Source organism: Chiloscyllium plagiosum, unplaced genomic scaffold, assembly GCF_037043375.1.
Source record: "Chiloscyllium plagiosum isolate Xiang-an unplaced genomic scaffold, Cpla_swu_hap1 HiC_scaffold_30, whole genome shotgun sequence".
Lineage (NCBI taxonomy): Eukaryota > Metazoa > Chordata > Chondrichthyes > Orectolobiformes > Hemiscylliidae > Chiloscyllium > Chiloscyllium plagiosum.
Window position 1 is genome coordinate 46,675,820 of NW_028270168.1, and position 20,412 is coordinate 46,696,231.

The window sequence follows — 20,412 nt, forward strand, 5'->3', positions numbered from 1 at the left end:
ATCCTCTTACTTAGATCGCTTTTTCAGTGTCCATTAAGGATCGGTCAGAAAAGTTTTTTTTAGTCCATGCTTCTGTGTTGTCTGTGCTGTTATTTTGTGTAAGTTGTCTAGTTTTTTTTTCTGCAGGTCTAGTTTTTTTATTTTGTGCTTGTCGCTGCCAAATGTTGATGGCTTGTTGTACTGTGTCTGTCCATTCATGGTCTGCTGCCATGAGAACAGAATGACAGTCCTACTCAAAAAAACTTCAGGAAATCTGGAGAAATAAATAAGACCAACTTCCAAAAAAATGAAACCAGACAGATCCAACACACCACACTTCTACAGATTACCCAAAATTCACAAACCAGGAGGCCCCTCAGACCCATTGTCTCACTACCTGGAACACCAACTTACAGACTGGCCAAGGAGCTACACCAAAGACTAAAACACTTAGAAGACTCATGCCACTCCATCCAAGAATTCCTGAAGACCAAAGACACCAAGATAGAAGAGGATGAAATAATGGTCTTGTTTGATGTAACAGACCTGTTCACATTCATCAACATCAACCTGGCCAAGGAAACACTGACTACACTATCCGAAGAACCAAAGACACATACACCAAACACCACCAACTTCATCAGCAAGGATAATATCGTCGAGCTAGTGGGCCTATGCCTTACCACCCATTTCACCTTCAACAACAAAACCTACAGACAAACCAACTGAACCCCCGTGGGATCTCCGATATCAGGGTTCTCAGCAGAGGCAGTAATGCAGGGACTCAAAAAAAGCTCTGCCAACCATCCAACCCAAACTTTGGGTTCGTTACATGGATGACTCCTTTTGTCATCACTAAATGAAACAAATTAGAGGAAACCTTTATGACCATCAATAATACCCTGACTAGCAAATAAATTCACTGAGGAAGAGGAAAACTGCCATTCCTAGATGTCACAGTAGAGTGAACAGCCAATGGGGAACTTCAAACCAGCGTCTACAGGAAAACAACACATACAGAGCAAATACTGAACTACAAAAGCAGTCATCCCAAAAACCACTAATGAAGTTGTATTAGAAAATTATTTCAATGAGCTACCACACACTGCAACACAGAGGAACTACAAAGAGCAGAGGAAAATCACCGACACAGTGTATTCAAAAAGAACGGGTACCCAATGAACACAGTCCGCCAATTTCTCAACAACAAACCCAAACAAGCAGACAAAACACGTCCAAAAACCCTAGCCACTCTCCTCTACATAAAAGACATCTCGGAAATGGGTGCCAGACTGCTCAGACCCCTTGGCATCATGGGTAACCTACAAACCCACCAACACACTAAAACAGCAGCAAATGAACTTGAAAGATCCTATACAGACAATAAGCAAAAGTAATGTCATTTACAAAATACCATGCAAGAACTGTAACAAACACGACTTGGACAAACAGGCAGAAAACTAGTCGCCAGGAAACATGAACATCAACTAACCACAAAACGACATGACCCTCTCTCACTAGTATCCTTACATACAGATGAGGAAGGACACCACTTCGACTTGGACAACACATCCATCCTAGGACAAGCCAAGGAGAGACACGTACGAGAATTTCTACAAGCATGGCAGTCGAACCCATTTCAACAAACACATTTACTTGAATCCCATTTACCATCCCCTGAGAAAACCTACAGACAAACCAACTGAACCCCCGTGGGATCTCCGATATCAGGGTTCATCACTATTGTGGGCGGCACGGTGGCACAGTGGTTAGCACTGCTGCCTGGCAGCGCCAGAGACCCGGGTTCAATTCCCGACTCAGGCGACTGACTGTGTGGAGTTTGCATGTTCTCCCCGTGTCTGCGTGGGTTTCCTCCGGGGGCTCCGGTTTCCTCCCACAGTCCAAAGATGTGCAGGGTCAGGTGAATTGGCCATGCTAAATTGCCCGTAGTGTTAGGTAAAGGGGTAAATGTAGCGGTATGGGTGGGTTACGCTTTGGCGGGTCGGTGTGGACTTGTTGGGCCGAAGGGCCTGTTTCCACACTGTAAGTAATCTAATCTAAAAAAAACAGGAAATGACAACACTACAGGAAGTGACATCACCAACCCAACAAAATCTAAGCACATAAATAGAAAGCGGGCCATTCCACCAGTGCTTTATTCGGAGGTTCACTGATTATGTTACCTAGTATGGTGATGAAACGTCTGAAAACGAATCTTCCAGCTCAGCGAGCAAATCTACATCCAGAACCTCAACCTGAGCTACAAAGTGTATTTTCAGAACTCTGTGGAATTCTCCACCACAATAGTACATGGAGGCCAAGTCACTGAATGCATTTAGGAAAGAAATTGATAGTTTTCTAGACAAAGGCATCAAAGGGCAGGAGAGAGCACAAGAGTACGATATTAAGGTACAGCAACAGCTCTGGCCATACAGAATGAAGCAGCAGACTCTATAGCCTACTCTTGCTCCTATTTTCTGTAGGGATTGGATGATATCTATGAGAGGTGATTGATCAGCTCACCAGTGGACAACCTCACAGAAGTAGATTTAACTTTTAAAATTTCTTCTCCGTTGTCTCTGAAGAAATTGACTTTTTATTTGAAAAAGCAATTATACAATGACAAAAATGTACTTTGAACAATTTGGCACAATCAATTTAGATTAAACCAATGTGGTAACAAAAAGTAAAACCATGCACATATTTTTCGCCTAGAAACGCAGCACACCTTTTCATACATCGCAATTCCATTAGACTGAGAGAATGGTAGAAAGGATTTCCTTTAGAAAAGATACTGGCAAGACATAACCAGACTCAAAAGAACATTTTGCATCTCTGCTCAGCGGTATTCCCAATATTGCAAGAGGAATTAGAGAAATGCCCGATATATTGCTGCAGGATTAGCCTGCACTCTGCAGCACATATGACTTTAAGTACACAAAAAGTGAACAAAGGCCATTTATTGAATATGGATATTAGAAGTCCATACACTACTACAGAAATAGACAGAATTATGCTCCAACAAATATTCCCAGCCTAACAGCCCAGGTAAAGCTGGTATCATGTTAGTGCACTTTGTGAAATACGAGTAATTCGATGACAGTTTTAGGGACACGATATTTTGGCATTCCACATGAAGACAGCAAGCATACAAACATGGCCTAATTCAAAAAAACGTCAACTTCCTCTGATACATGTTTTTGACACACAAGTAACACATTATACAACTGCTGGGCAATAACCACTTCCAATGAAAAAATCTAAACATAGTTTCTTGACAGTCAAAGGCATGTCCATCACTGACTATCCCATTATCAAGATAGTTACCACTGATCAGAAACTGAACGGGACCAACCATAAGTACTGTGACTAGACAAGCAGGTCAGAGGCTAGTAATTCTATAACAAATGACTCATCACCTGACTCTCTCAAGCCTGCCCACCACTTAGAAGGCAAAAGCAGGAGTGTGATGGAACACTCTCCACTTGCCTGGAGGAGTATCTCCAACAAAACTTGAGAAATGTGACACCATCCAGGAAAAAGCAGCCTGCTTGACTGGCCCTACCTCCACAAACATTCACTTCCTCCACACTACCGACATTCAGTAACTGCAGAGTGTACCACGTACAGAATACACTATCGAAATTCAATGAGACTCTTTACATAGCACCTTCCAAACCCACAACCACGATCATCTAGAAGGTCAAGGAAAACATACACAAGCGAAAAATGCAAGTTCCCTTCCAAGCCACTCACCATGCTGACTTGGAAAGCATTCCTCGGTGTCACTGAGTTAAAATTCTGTAAATCCCTCTCACGTCATCTACACTAAATGGAGTACAGCAGTTCAAGATGGCAGCTCACCACCACTGCCTCAAGGGCAACGAGGATGGGTGATAAATGCTGGCCCAGCTAGTGATGCCACATTCCTGGTATGAATCAGGAGAGGCATGCAGTATCTGGGCATCAGGATGAGTAGAGATTCAAGTGGATGTTCTGACATACTCAGATGCACAGCACAGAGACAGACCCTTTGGTCCAACTCGTCCATGCCAATGAGATGAACACAGTAAACTGAAAATGGGTCTGCTGACCTTTATTGCAGCCATAACCCCACAAATAAATTAGTTTGCAATAACTTTAAGAAACATTCCCAGATTTTAAAATAGTCTGCATAATGACAATGGACAGCGTTTCAGCCAGAGGTATTTAAAGTTTTGAGAGAAAAAAAAGTGTCTTGTTTCATGCTCTCATGTTAAATCACTAAAATCTTTTCTGAAAGTGTTTTGGTAACTGCTTGCTTTGGTTTGTAACTTGCTCTTTATTATCCCACACCACTTGCACTGCAACATTTTCAGAACACAACAGCTCTCTTTCCTAACCCAACACAACTTCAATCTCCCCAGGCAGCTGCAACTATTTCTATAAAATATTCTCTTCTCAACTAAGCCAGTTTATTTCTGAACCCAAAGGATTACTTGCACATTCTGAGTTTGGCGATAACAGGCATTGCAAGCACCCACAGCTTTTGATTATTTTTGATACCATAGAAACCGCACGATTATGAGTGACCATGACGCAATGAATTGCTGACCAGACAGGATCAGCTGTCCCATATCTTCGCACTTGTCCATCAATGTCAGATCCCATCGAGTGTAGCAGAGAGCAGTTAAGCAAAGTAACAGTCCACATACACTCACCTCTTACTTCCCAATCCCACCAACCCACCCTCACCAGTCAATGGATTATTAGAAATTAACATAACATAGATCTGTATAAATACAATGTTTCTATTAAAGAACTTGAATTCATATGGTACCTTTCACAAGCTCAGGTCATTACAATTATTCAGTCAAAGCTGAGCAATCACATTACAGATCCCAATGTGATGACCAGACAATAAATTAAAAGTTAGCTGAAGGATAAATATTAATGCAGAATGAAATGTTAGCAGCCATAGCCCAGATGCAGAGCACATGGAAATCATTCTTAGGAAGACCGCTTTCACCATTAAAAGGCTCTGGCCAACAATGCTGTTAGGAGGATCCAATGAATCAGATTGCATCTTGGTGGAAGAAAGAAACAAGGAAAGATTGACACTGGTGGGAGTAGTCAATAGGCCCTGTTACAGGAGTTGTTCCATAAGACACAATAAATCATGAGACAATAAGGACATATGTAAAATGCAGTATATGAATCACCATGCAGATGATTCATATCTTCATATAGATTGGGAATATCAAATTGGCAATGCTAGCCACAAAGAAATATTCATACTGTTTTTGGAACAGTTTCCTGGAACAGGATCAACAGGATTGTTGTTGATCCAATAGTCTTTTTTTGGGCTGGTAATATTTAATAAGGCAGGTCTGATAAATGGTCTCTGATAAAATATCGCTAGACAATAGTGACCATAGCATGGTAGAGTTTAGAATTCAGTTTGAGAAGGAGCAACTTAAGTCAGAAACAACTGTGCTTATACTAAAAATGGGTAATTACAAAGGGATATGGTGAATTGTCTGGAATGGACCGGAAAAGGTTAGCAGAAAAAAAAATGAGTTGAGAAACACTACATTGTGTTTTGAGTGGCATGTGACTGTGAGGAAGTGGCTGGGGGTTGTCTTGTGGGCATGACTGACTGTGATATAAAGATTTTGTACAAAGGAAGGATTGTTTCCTTCGTTCAGGGAGACCTCTCAAAGAAGTCTTCGCCATGCTTGTGAAGTGTGAAGAGTTTCTCCAAAAAATTTTAAAAGCCAAGATGATCAAAACATAATAATGGGGAACAAATAGACTTAGGTCAAACTAGCAAGCAATGTAAAAAGAGATGAGCTTCTCTCACTATACAAAGAGAGAAAGACAAATGAGAACAAGGCCTTTATTAAATATAGATATTAGAAGTCTGTGACACAAATATAGAAACAAACAGAATTATGCTAGGTATTCAAAATCTCCAACAGATTTTCTCCGCCTTACAACCGAGATGAAGCTAGTATCAAATCACTGTACTTTGTTGAATTCAAGTCCTTTTATCAACAGAAATTATGAATTTTAATAAAACAAAAGGCACAGTTGTGGTAAGGAAATTGTGCAGCCAATACAAACATATATACGACAGAATAAGAAGTATGCCTTTAAAAAGCATTGCTGGCTCTGTATGTAGTTCTAAAGATACATTAATGACAAATGGTGTGTTTGAACTTGCATGAAGCAGAACTAAGAATTATTCAATGTCAGTAATCATCACCATAAAAAGCTACAATATACAAGGAAAATACAAATGTCCAACCCACCATAGTACATAAATTGGCACCAGAAAAAAAATTAGCATCTTAGGTTTTGTTTTCAAAGTAACTGGCATACATCGACACACAAAAAGCGATCCACTCTCAACATGTCTTCCACAGACTGGTTAGGGCCCTGTACATTAGGAAAAGAGGTGAAGAATGCAGTGTTGCATCGCCATCATCTATAAATTACCCAACTGTTACAAGTTGAACCTTTATAAAAATAAAGGCAATGTAGAAAGGATCTGTCTTGCACACTATCTTACTACGCAACTGACATTCTATTTTCAGTATCTATAGATAAGATTATTCTGATGCTGACTGTATGCACTTTGGAAGGACATTTGAAAATAATGTCAGACTAGGTTTGTAGCAAATCCACTGATTGTCTATTTTCTGGTGGGTATATGACTATTTGCAATATTCGGTGCCTAATTAAACTCTTGGTATGGAATCTCCTGCAATCAAAGTAGGTTAAACACATTCCATCTTGTGGACAGTAAATTAACTCGAAGCTCATAGTCCTTGGTTTCTGGTTTTCTTTGAAATATTGGAAACCAGTCTTTTAATAAATTACATAAAAATTGGGAAATAGATGCAGATTGTTGCTGGATCAGACAGTGAAGCATTGAGAAAATTGGAAATCTGATCAGTAGAATTTACACTCAAATCCTTCGATTAAACCAGTCCATGCCTAACAGATGTCAGAAATTAATCTAGTCTAATTTGCCAGCATGTTGCCCATATCCCTCTAAACCCTTCCTATTCATGTACCCATCCAGATGTCTTTTAAATGTTGTAATTGTACCAGATTCCACCACTTACTCTGGCAGCTCATTCCATGCAACCTGAAGAAGGGCTCATGCCTGAAACGTCGATTCTCCTGCTCCTTGGATGCTGCCTGACCTGCTATGCTTTTCCAGCAACACATTTTCAGCTCTGATCTACAGCATCTGCAGTCCTCACTTTCTCCTCCATTCCATGCAACACACCACCCTCTGCGTGAAAAGGTTGCTCCTTAGGTCTCATATCTTTCCTCTCTCACCGTAAACCTATACCATCTAGTTCTGGACTCCCCGAACCCAGAGAAAATACTTTGCCTATTTACCCTATCCATGCCCCTCATAATTTTGTAAGCCTCTATACGGTCACCCCTCAGCCTCCGACACTCCAGGGAAAAGAGCCCCAGCCTATTCAGCCTCTCCTTATAGCCTAAACCCTTCAACCCTGGAAACATCCCTGTAAATCTTTTCTGAATTCTTTCAAATTCAACAACATCTTTCCTGCAGCATGGAGACCACAACTGAATGCAGTACTCCAAAAGTGACCTAACCAATTCCAGTACAGCTGCAACATGACCTTACAACACCTACATTCAAGGCACTAACCAATAAAGGGAAGCATACCAAATGCCTTCTTCAATACAATCTGTGACTCCACCTTCAAGGATCTGTGAACTCACTCTAAGAACTCTGCTCGGCAACACTGCCAGGGCCCTACCATTAAGTGTCTGAGTCCTGTTCTGATTTGCCTTACCCAAGTGCAACACCTCACATTTATCTGAATTAAATTCCATTTGATGGTCCTGCTATATTCTGAGCTAACCTCTTTCATGTGGGCGGCACGGTGGCACAGTGGTTAGCACTGCTGCCTCACAGCGCCGGAGACCCGGGTTCAATTCCCGCCTCAGGCGACTGACTGTGTGGAGTTTGCATGTTCTCCCCGTGTCTGCGTGGGTTTCCTCCGGGTTCTCCGGTTTCCTCCCACAATCCAAAGATGTGCAGGTCAGGTGAATTGGCCATCCTAAATTGCCCGTCGTGTTAGGAAGGGGTAAATGTAGGGGTATGGGTGGGTTGCGCTTCGGCGGGGCGGTGTGGACTTCTTGGGCCGAAGGGCCTGTTTCCACACTGTAATGTAATCTAATCTAATCACTGTCCACTACATCATCAATTTTGGTGTCATCTGCAAACTTACTGACCATTCTTCCTACATTCACATCTAAATCATTTACATAAATAACAAGAAGGAGTGGACTCAGCACCGAGTTTTGAGGCACATCACTGATCACAGACCACATGAAAAATACCCCTCCTACCTTTAAGACAATTTTGTATCCAAGTAGTTAGCTCTCCCTGGATTCCATGTGATCTAATCATATTTACCTAGATATCATGCAGAACTTTGTCGAACACCTTAAAGTCCATATAAATATCCACTGCTCTGCTTTCGTAAGACTGGTTACTTAGTCATATAGATGTACAGCACAGAAACAGAGCCTTTGGTTCAACTCGTCCATGCTAACCAGATATCCTAAATTAATCTAGTCCCATTTGCCAGCACTTGACCCATATCCCTCCAAACCCTTCCTAATCATATAGCACCCAGATACCTTTTAATTGCTGTAATTGTACCAGCCTCCACCACTTCCTCTTGCAGCTCATTCCATACACACATCACTCTGTGTGAAAAAGTTGCCCCTTAGGTCCCTTTTATATCTTTCCCCTCTCACCTTAAACCTATGTCCTCTAGTTCTAGACTCCCCCACCCCAGGAAAAACACCTTGTCTGTTTATCCTACTGGCCCTCATGATTTTGTAAACCTCTAAGGTCACCCCTGAGCCTCCAATGCTCCAGGGAAAACAGTCCCAGCCTATACAGCCTCTCCCTTCACCTGAAACCACCCCCCTCCCCCCAACCCTGGCAACATTCTTGTAAATCTTTTAGATTTAGATTAGATTAGATTAGTGTGGACACAGACCCTTCGGCCCAACAAGTCCACACCGACCCGCCGAAGCGAAACCAACCCATACCCCTACATTTGCCCCTTACCTAACACTACAGGCAATTTAGTATGGCCAATTCACCTGACCCTGCACATCTTTGGATGGTGGGAGGAAACCGGAGCACCCGGAGGAAACCCACGCAGACACGGGGAGAACGTGCAAACTCCACACAGTCAGTCGCCTGAGGCGGGAATTGAACCCGAATCTCTGGCGCTGTGAGGCAGCAGTGCTAACCACTGTGCCACCATGACACCCACAAACACTTTCAGGTTTCACAACATCCTTCCTAAAGCAAGGAGACCAGAATTGCACACACTGTTTCAAAAGTGGCCTAATCAATGTCCTGTACAGCGCAACATGACCTCCCAACTCCTATACTCAATGCTCTAATCAATAAAGGAAAGCATACCAAATGCCTTCTTCACTATCCTAGCTACCTGCAACTCTACTTTCATGAAACTATGAACCTGCCCGCCAAGGTCTCTTTGCTCAGCAACACTTCCCATTAAGTGTATAAGTCCTGCTCTGATTTGATTTCTCAAAATGCAGCATCTCACATTTATCTAAATTAAACTTCACTTGCCACTCCTCAGCCCATTGACCCATCTGATCAAGATCCTATTGTACTGAGGTAACCTCCTTTGCTGTCCACTACACCTCCAATTTTGATGCCATCTGCAAAGTTACTCACTATACCTATGTTCAAATCCAAATCATTTATGTAAATGACCAAAAAGCAGTGGACCCAGCACCGATCCTTGTGGCACTCCACTGGTCACAGGCCTCCAGTCTGAAAAGCAACCCTCCACCACCACCCTCCGTCTTCGAGCCAGTTCTGTATCCAAATGGCTAATTCTCCCTGTATTCCATGAGATCTGACCTTGCTAACCAGTTCTTCAAAAAAAAAACTCAATCAAATTAGTGAGACACTATTCCCCACACACAAAGTCATGTTGACTATCCATAATCAGTCCTTGTTTTTCCAAATACATGCAAACCATGTCCCTCATAATCCCCTCCAACAACTTACCCACCACTAGTGAGTTCAAAGTATCTAACTGATCAAATTCCTGTGCCTAACCCAGGGATTTTCCATACCATTTTCAGAAATATAAAACTTGAGGCTTGCTCAGCAGAGTGCAGAGGAACAGAAGAGTAGCTTTATGGACAGAATGGCCTCTCTCACTCTGAGAAAACAGCCTGAAAGACTTGCAGTAAGGAGGTTAACAAGCATAACTACCATAACATATGGCCAATGACCTTAAATCTGCTATAAATTTTAAGTAACTCAATACATTGTCCTGTAATGAAGTTCATGCAAGGAATGTTTAATGACTAAAGTAAATATACAATTTAAAAAGTGAAAAGTATCATTGCCAGAACAGTACCTGAGAAGTTATCCTGTGGAATAGCTGTTAAATCAAAATTATGCAATTTTTTCCAACCAAAGTCTATTAAGAGACAGAGGTGAAACAGTTCCCATAACCAACTGATAAGTTATTTCAGTATTGTTTCCACAAGCTCTTTACTCTTAAGCACTGCAAGACTAGTCAGAAAATGAAAAGACAAATTCTCAGCTTCAATCTTGGTCTGTCTACGTTAGCTAATCTCTGATAGGAGACTTTAAAAACTAGGGAGGAAATAAACTAATTGCGCTTCCTGACCTGATCACTAATTGATTCCTGCCCTCATCTTCCATCATCAGGGGTCCACAAGAGGATAAGGTTTAGCCTTAATTCCCATCAATCAAACAGCTTTGAGACTGTCACCAAAGAACCTCGTCAATGCAAAGTAGCCTCAGAGGGGAACCTCTGTGCTGTCGCTTGGTTCAACCTTCCGGAGCAAGGAAACAGGCCAAGAAATGTATTTGATTTGATTTCCCATCCCTCAGTAAAAAAAGTGGGGAACGAGAAGGGAGTTACCAATTTACATCCACCTCACTTCCTTGCCATTGCCCCTGACAGAAATGGAGATAAGGATCCATCAGAATAAAGTACAAACCAAATCAACACCATAAAGCTACGTTGAGAATATTGTAGGATCAATTAATTCAAAAATGAGTTGCCTGGAATAAACCTTTGCCATTGTCCACATTCACTGGGACCAAAGGTGAAGGGGCTAAGAGTGAATACTGAACACAGAAAATCTGCAACCAATCAAAACTGACAGAGGAGCAAAGAATTAAAGCAAATCTTGAGTGCAGCATTCAGAGAAAGAACACATACACTAGCACTGATCTATCCAGTTCTCTTAGGCAACATTTTCTTGACTGTTTGATGAGGGGGCAGTTAAGAATCAACCACATTGTCTGGAGTCATATGTAGGCCAATTTCCTTTTCTAAAATTCGATGCAATTTTACAACAATCCAGTACTTTCACCATCATCGTCACTAAGACTAGCTTTATTTTAGATTTATTAATATATCTGAATTTAAATTCCACAGTTGCTGAGGGGGGTTTGGACTCTTGTTTCAGTATCATCAGTGCAGGTCTTTATATCAATAATTCAGCTAAATATCCACTTTGCTACCATGCTGCCCTTGGACAAGGCTCCTTATGGGTGGTGAACTATGTTCCCTTTAATTTTGCTAGCTGCTATGAGGACCTCCAAGGTTCACTTAGTCATATGCATTGATGGAGCTTTAAAGCAGAAGAACAGCAATTTCTAATCATCCAACTATTTAAGAACAATAAAAGAGGGAGACCAGAGATTAAATTCTTCATGCAAAGGGAATCACAGACAAAGGAATGATTAACAGGAATAAAGTATCAAGAGAGAGGATGCCATTCTGCAGCATTAGAGCAAAGTTCACCAGATAGCTTTGCTTTACAATCACCTTGAAGAGAATGCAGCAAATTCAAAACTTTACTGGTAGAGGCTGTTCACTCAGCACGTTTTATTCAAAAAGACAATCTGATGATTCAGGCTGTGAAGAGGCTCAATATTCATACTCATTAAAAATTGCACCCATCCCCAATTCAAACCAGCTGTTATTGCCTGAGCTTCCAGGGAACTGTCTGTATATCCTGCAGAAATCCCAAAAACTTCAGACACACAGTGAATCAATTATTACGGCACACAAGTAAGGCACAACACCCAGTCAGCAAGACAATTTTTTAACTCAGTTTTCCAAAAATCCCAGCTCCTGAGTTACTTGGGATTGATTGAACACTCTTCCACTTAAACCTTTAACTCCTTACAACACAAAATGAATGTCTACTTCCCATTCAATTGTCTACATTCCAGTCATTTCTTTCACCATACAAAGGTGCTTACCATCAATTAGATGAATTCTCACAGTTGCCAGCAGAACATCGTAGAATCACAGAATCCCTACAGTGTGGAAACAGAACATTTAGCCCAAAAAGTCCACACCGACCCTCCGAAGAGTTTCCCACCCAGACCCATTCGCCCACCTTATTACTCTACATTTCCCCTGACTGTACCTAACCTATACCTCCCTGAACACTACAGGCCATTTAGTTTGGTCAATTCACCTAACCTAATCTTTGGACTGTGGGAAGAAAGCAGAGCACCTGGAGGAAACACACGCAGACACGGGGAGAAAGTGCAAACTCCACACAGTCACCAGTGTGCCGCCCAGATCTCTACAACATTAACCAGAGAGCCTGTTCTTCCCATGTGAGCCCAGGGAGTAATTAATCCATAACATATTCACCAAGGGGAGACATCATGTCCAAGGCTCACCTAAAGGCACGGTCAGCAACACTGTGCAACTGACAAGTCTGAGACAGGAAATGTTGGATGACTTATTTTCCAATCCTAACAAGTTGGAATACCTCACATGGCTTTAAGGAAATGATTAAATAAAATCGATAAAACTTGAGATGATGACCAATTGAAAGTGACTCTTACATCCATTCCAGCATGATTCAGTCTTTAAGCAGCATATTTAATACAATTATATCCCAAGCACTTGACAGGAGTATAAATTAGACTGAAACAGTCAGCTTGTCAAAGGAAGAGATGTTTTAAAAAAATTGATCATCCTTGATCAGAGGCAGGCATTATTGAAAGAATTTGCATTTCTATAGCATCTTTACCTCAGGACATCAATTACATATAATGATTAATGTAATGTGGGAACAATAGAGAGGTAATACTTTGTTTTTCCCCTTTAAGTGAGAGACGTGGAATCACAGAGGGATGGAACCCAAGATCATGATAAATAACTAAACCTGTTCATGATGCAGCTGGCGGGGAGAGGGGGGTATGTTGAACAGGATAACACTATTTCCTACTCCTCTGCAAATTTAAAAATATACATATAGTATGCAAATGCACAAAGCCTCATTGGAAAATATCAAAAGACTGTTTAACATCTTATTAGAGACAGCAACTCTAACTAAACATGCTCGATAGAACACTAAAGTTAAGATGACATTATCGGTTCAAAACCTGTAGTGGAGCTTGAAACTCACTAGACTCCAGTCACTGAAGTATCCATAGCTGAGCAAAACAGCACAACTTGATCAAATCGGAATTAACACTACACCAGATTAGACACTATAAACATATTCTGCTCGACCACACCCAACCCCAGGAGCCACCTAGAGCGCCTGGATTTTGATGTTTGGTGCACAGGGAGCCTTCTGAGATTTCAAGCTTTCACATGTTTTTCAACAGACGGTAAGAAATTGCAGCAGTGCCAAAATCTAGATGATGCTTACTGACATTGTGGTAAGTTAAATGGAGCCAGGAAGGCTGCCTCCAGAGGTGAGGATGATGTGTTGCAATGTGGAAAAGAAAAAGCAAGTAATTCAGGGAAAGTGAACACCTGAGACAGAATGATACAAAAATTGAAAATTATTCATTTCCTCAGAACACTGTCTTCTCTCAACTCAGGATCCCAATAGTTCCTTCCAATTTTCCAAAGGATTCTTTACAACTGCATCACCCAGTTTTATCTACATTTATAGAGTCATAGAGGTGTACAGCATGGAAACAGACTCTTTGGTCCAACACATCCATGCCGACCAGATATCTCAACCCAATCTCGTCCCACCTGCCAGCACCTGGCCCATATCCCTCCAAACCCTTCCTATTCATATACCCATCCAAATGCCTTTTAATGTTGCAATTGTACCAGCCTCCACCACTTCCTGGCAGTTCATTCCATATACATACCACCCTCTGCGTGAAAAAGTTGCCCCGTAGGTCTCTTTTATATCTTTCTCCTCTCACTCTAAACCTATGCCGTCTAGTTCTGGACCCCCTGACCTCAGAGAAAAGACTTTGTCTACTTATCCTATCCTTGCCCCTCACGATTTTGTAAACCTCTATACGGTCACCTCTCAACCTCCGACGTTCCAGACAAAATAGCCCCAGCCTATACAGCCTCTCCCTATAGCTCAAATCCTCCAACCCTGGCAACATCCTTGTAAATCTTTTCTGAACCCTTTCAAGTTTCACATCGTTTGTAACTTACAAAAAGCCACTGTCCGAAATTTGCCTTTTGGCAATCCAACCCTATTGCCTTGATTGGGCTGCCACACATTTGTCATCTGAATTGTTAAACAGGCACTAGCTGCGTTCTCCATTAGATTCTGTAAATCCCATGACACTACTGGCAAGTACAGAAGGGGCTTCTCACCCAACAGCAATCCTTCAATCAATGTCTCACAAAAATTCCCATCCACTTACTGTATTTAAATTGGTGACTACATTCCAGTCCCTCCATTACAACAGTGATTACACTGCAAAGTGTTGCATTAGCTGTAAATGCTTTGCAACAGTTTACAGCTGTGAAAAACATTATATAATGTAAGGTTGATCCTTTAATCTGAAGTAGTGTCCCCATTTCTATTTTACTGGATGCTCATACTTTCACAAAAGCAAACTTTGGACCCAAATGGAATATCAACTTATCTTTTCTCAGAGAGATGCCAAAAGACCTGTTATTTTGATCACGCACCATCTAGAAAAGGTAAAGAAGAAAATGGGACTGCAGCATGCCATGCTGCATGAAGCAGAATAGCAGTAAAACATATGTGGTCAAAGCTGCAAATGACTAGGATACGAGAGAGATGCATACACTATGAAGGGTATGAGTAAATAATGAAGTTGTGGGGGCTGCCATGCACATTACACCACAGATAATAGGAGCCCAACGATATAGTTGTGTCAGTAACGCAGGAAAATTCTAGTATGATCTGTGCAGGTTGCAGTGCTATGATAGTTTGTTGAATTCTACATCATACAATTCCAGTTATCAACCCAGCAAGAGGCAGCTTGAGACACAAATATACACTGTTCGTTAGTTCTTAATGCAGACTCTCCCACAAGTCATGGAGACACATTTAACATGAGCCAGCGTTGATGGGCAGCACTGTATACAAGATAAACTCACTGTGCAGCCTACCTCACGAAACCCTTGCCCTGAACATGATGCCCAGTATCTTAGATACCGATTTAGAATCTGGCACTATGTATTAAAATGCATAAAATTCTGCCACAAGTTATAGTCAAGCGTTTCCATGATGCATTACAGTACTTGGAATTTTAAAAGAAACATAAACCGCGGATCAGTTACCTCAATTAAAAGATAACTAACATTGCCAAAGATTCAAATAAACCATGAACTCCAAATTAACATATTGACAGAGAGCTGGTCATTGATATACTGCTGTATACATTTAATTATTGGTTCAAACTGCAAACAGGAAAGATGATACACTAATATGAGAACTGGAAGCAAAATCCAGTTGTTCCAATTACTGAATAAACCCATCCCAAGGCTTTAAATAGCAGGCAGAAGATTGGCTGATTTTAGGGTAGAGTACAGAGAACACCACACTCAAAGGTAGCCCCTTTCCTACAACTTTTGTGCCAAACTGTGAAGAATTTCATGATATTAACCCGAGCTCATTGAAAACTGGGGATGAGAAGTTTCAGCACTTTACATCCGGTCTTCACAACCAGCAAGAACAAAACTATGTTTCCATTAAGCAATGGAAAGTGGGGACTCATGCAGCAAGAATGTTAGTTGGTCACCAATGAATCCACAAACCAAAAATTTCTAGCAGCTTTCACCAAGAATGACAAAAGGAATATTCTTTTGTTCAAGATGCAAGCAAGCTTTCTTCTCGCCTCCCACAAAAACCTAAAGTACCACATAATTTTTAAGCATTATCAAGAATAAGTAACTACTTGGTCTTAAAGAGCTTCTTCCATATCATAATACATTCCTGATGTTCATAAAGTGGACTCTGGAGTCAGAATCAGGGTAAGTAGTACCAATAGCACTTTTGTGAGGGTGACCTGAAAATAGGAAATAAAGGTGAAGGAGGCAAGGAAAAAAATGTACTGCAGAATCAGATGGTACAAGCAGGTTCCCAGGGTTAGAGAAATCTGCAAACACACAGCAAGGCTGAAGTGGAATTGGTGTCTCAAATACTTGAGGTGGAAAACAGATCAGGAACAGGAGATCATGCATGCAAGTTGGAGATCAGCCCTCAGTCAACATATAGTCAATGTGATGTGTGTGGGAGTAATGGAGGAGGTGGGCAATACTTCAGAATCCACACATATGGTGCTAGTGAAGGATTAGATGGGGGTTATGCAGCTCCACTCTGGGGTCCAACAGATTGTGGATCACATCACTGACATTTTTCTTGAGTCACGCAATGCTGATGTGTCTCAGTGAGTTCACTTCAATGTTTTTATTCAGCAAGAGACTTACCGTTATTGCTAATTCAATTTGCAATCAGATTTGAAAATACTATTAAAACAATTCCTGTAATTAAACTGCTAATCTTTATTTTCACATCACCTGCTTCACCATTTTACAGGTTATTCCACACTTTGAAATCAATTACTTTGGAACAATGAATTTCTACAGCACCAGGATGCAGGTAACAACAAACTGACAGTTTGGCAAAATTCCAGTCAAATTTTCAAGTTATTGAGAAGAGTAACTAGCATGGAGCTGCTTCAAAATAGTACAACCAGTTAAAAATAAATCAAGGTTTATCTGCCAGAAATACAAACAATTCTTTTAATTGGTCAATATGTAGATTTCCATAACCAAAGACTTCACCAGCTGAAGCCACCACAGAAATGCTTCCTCCCATTATTGTTGTAGTACACAGTCAAGTTCCCAGCTCAGAAGAATAATCAGCAAGATTTCAATTACTGATTATGAGTGGCATGCTGGTCATTGGGTCAAGTTTGACAGACATACCTTGCATGACAATAACCAATCCAGAGTCACAGTCTGGGGACAAATGGAGTTGATACTGGATAAAAACCATTTAGCCAATCACTCTGGGCATTCAGGGCAAGTATGGTCATGGGAATAGACATTTATTGCCCAGCCCTAATTAAGCTGACAAGATGGCAAGACTTCTTGAACCACTACAATTCATGTTGACATCTTGCAGGAATGCCAACAGAACTAAGAATCATTAGAATGATTTGTTTAAGACTTTTCGTGACAACCAACCAGGAAAAACTGCATCCAGCATCCAAAAAAACTGCCAGTGGGAGCAACCTGATTAAGGGATTGTGAATCAGGGTTCACAGTCTCCAAAGGGCAGGAGGGAGCTGAGAAATCAGCTCCAGAAAGTATTTAAAATTATTTAACACAAGCACACAGTTGGTTAATTTCCAAGGTAATGTGCTTGGAAGCGTTCTCCTGGCAGAGGGATAGAACTGCCTCCCCCATGGGGATCAGTAACTTCAACATGACTGGAAAACGGCAATGAGAGCCAAGTAGGGTTTAGCAGATTCCAAGAGAGGCAGGCACACTTATTAAAGTGACAACTGCTATTTGCAGCTCTCATCTCCACAGACACAAGTGGCTCCTCCTTTGAAAGCTGGGCAAACAGTGAAGGAAGGATTTTTAAAAATCCTGCTAAATAAAACAGAGACCATTTTAATAAAGTATTTGCCTTTACAATTTAAAGATGTTCCAGACGCCTTGCAACTAATGAGGCGTGTTCAGTGCGTCACTGTTAGCCTAACAGTCCTACAGCTGAGAAGGTTCACAGCCCCTTATGATTCACATTACCAGTCTGTTCTCAATTCACCTTTTGTACACCCCTTCGGCAAATAGAAATGCTCAGTGCCACTTACACCACTGAGCAAGGAAGAGAAGGATTTACATTCACAGTGCCTTTTGCAACTTCAGAGTGTCCTAAACCTAAATGACTAAAAATGAAGCACTTTATTTAACACATCCTCACAGTTGTAATGTAGCCACCAGTTTGCATACAGCAAGCTTCCACAGTAAGATAAATGACCACACAATGTACTTTTATTAGTTGAGAAATGACTATTGACCAGGTCAACTGGGAAATGTGCCTTGCTCGTCTTCATGATGACATACTGGGAGCTTCTCAGAACCCCACCCAAGGATGCAACAGGACCCCATTTAATATCTGATCTAAAAAGCAACACTTGCCACAGTATTCGGTCCTAACTTCGCAGCAAGCCATCACATGACAAGGACAGTTTTGAATGCATCCACTCGTGGGTGGCGATTTTGTGTTCGCAGTGAGTCATATTCCAATTGCACAAAATTAATGTGTGAATCCTTCCAACCTTCACAGATACCAAGTTGTTAAGTTATTGAATACACATACAAACACAAATGCTTTAACATGTATAAGAATGTATGATAGCTACCAAATGCACTGTACTGCCTAAGAACTCAGACAGACCTAACAAATATAGGTTGAGACTTTCCTGTCGAGCCAGAAATCTCATCAGAAAAACAGACTGTCATTTGGTTTATCAAGACTGTAAATGTACTCAAACTCTCTCACAAGTTGTCCTAAATCTTTCCCCCATCATTTAACATTTTCCCTTTCAAATCTGTTTCCATCATTTTAAAAACAAAATGTTTTGGATTTTGGTTCCTCTAATTTGTAGTATCGTCCACAATATTAAAACATTTCCTGAACCTCTCCCATCATTCCTTTAAAGAAGACTGGAACACCTACTCAAAGCCATTGGAAATAACTCTCTCAAAATTGAGTGCTTCCGTCAGAGCCCATTTTAACCTTCATGCTCCAAATGCTTGAGTCTCTTGTATTTGTCCTCTCATTTTATTATCCTAAAGACTTTATTCTGCATGCTCCCTATAATATTGACAGCCTTCCTAAACTGAAGCAAACAAAACTATAACTGCAGTAACTGTGGCCTTAACCAATGACTTAACTGGATTTCACATGAGGTTGTTTCTATTTTATTGATAATTCCTTGAACAAAAATTGTTTTATAAACATAAGACAACTACATGTAAGACACTACATTCAAAACCATATGGATTGTACCCAAGTTTCTCTGGCTCTCTCTGCCTTTTCAAAGCTTTTATCATTTACTTCCTGTTGTCTCATTATTTGTACTGAAATACATCACCCGACTTCCTTGTTAAATTTCATATAATGTTCACTGGAATATTGGGTTTCATCGCAAACACAAAGGACAGGCAGTTATGGAAACAGCTTAGTCATACCCCAAGTAAAGCACTGCGTGCAATTCTGAGTGCCACACCTCAGGGAGGATACAATCAAATCAAAAAGGGTACACACATTAACCAATCTGATTTCAGGGCTTGTAGTACTAAATCATGTTGCACAAACTTGGTTTGTTTTCTCCTGAGTTTAAAAGACCCTAGGGGATCAAATGGTAGTATATAAAATAATAAAGGGATATTGATAGTGTAGGTATAGAAAAACTATTTCTTCTGGCGGAGAAAAATGAAACAAGGTACACAAGCTTGAAACTGGAGCCAGGCATAATGAAGCATTTTTCTTTGAGCAATATGAATCTTCCCAATATAGGTCATTTGAAATTTTCAACAAAAACTGGATCTTAGAATGAAAGGATATGTAACAAATGAGAGTTTTGAAGTACTGACTAGGCACATTGGAATAAGATAGCAGTACAGGTCTGAGCCTTTGATAACTGTTCGTATATTCACTTGTTACCTTTTTTCCTGCTGGTATTGGTCTCAGGAAAACAAGGATGAGAGTGGAATAAGACAAAAAGATCTGAAAATTTGCTATGAAGAATCAGGTACCCATACTGCCAAGTAGCAGAAACTGCAGAATGAGGGGGTAGAAAATTAGATATCACTATGTTGACCTCTAATGCAACACGAGTGCTTCAAAGCCACTTCAAATTAGATGGAATTATTAGACTTCAAATGCATAGACACAGTAGTTTTTCTTTTATTTTTTATTGTCGACAATATATTTGCATAAAATCTCAAAACTGATCTCAGCATTCAATGTAAATGTATTTGCAAATGCAAAAGTTCATACTAAACACAGATCATGATCTTATTGGATTATGTACATGCAAAGTGAAGCAAGGGACTATAAAACATATGGAAG

The 20,412-nt window shown here is 40.7% G+C and overlaps 1 protein-coding gene across 9 annotated transcripts in view; it reads right to left on the bottom strand.

Moving 5' to 3' along the window:
- The window catches only part of thrap3b (thyroid hormone receptor associated protein 3b), a 112,283-nt gene that overhangs the window by 57,319 nt on the left and 34,552 nt on the right, over positions 1 to 20,412 (bottom strand). The window contains exon 1 of one of the 9 annotated variants that reach the window (XM_043717924.2): positions 12,326 to 12,386. The exons of the other annotated variants lie outside the window; for them this stretch is intronic. The gene's annotated coding sequence lies outside the window, so the exon portion shown is untranslated. Of the gene's footprint in view, positions 1 to 12,325; positions 12,387 to 20,412 lie in introns of those variants that run through there. 9 annotated transcript variants of the gene reach the window in all.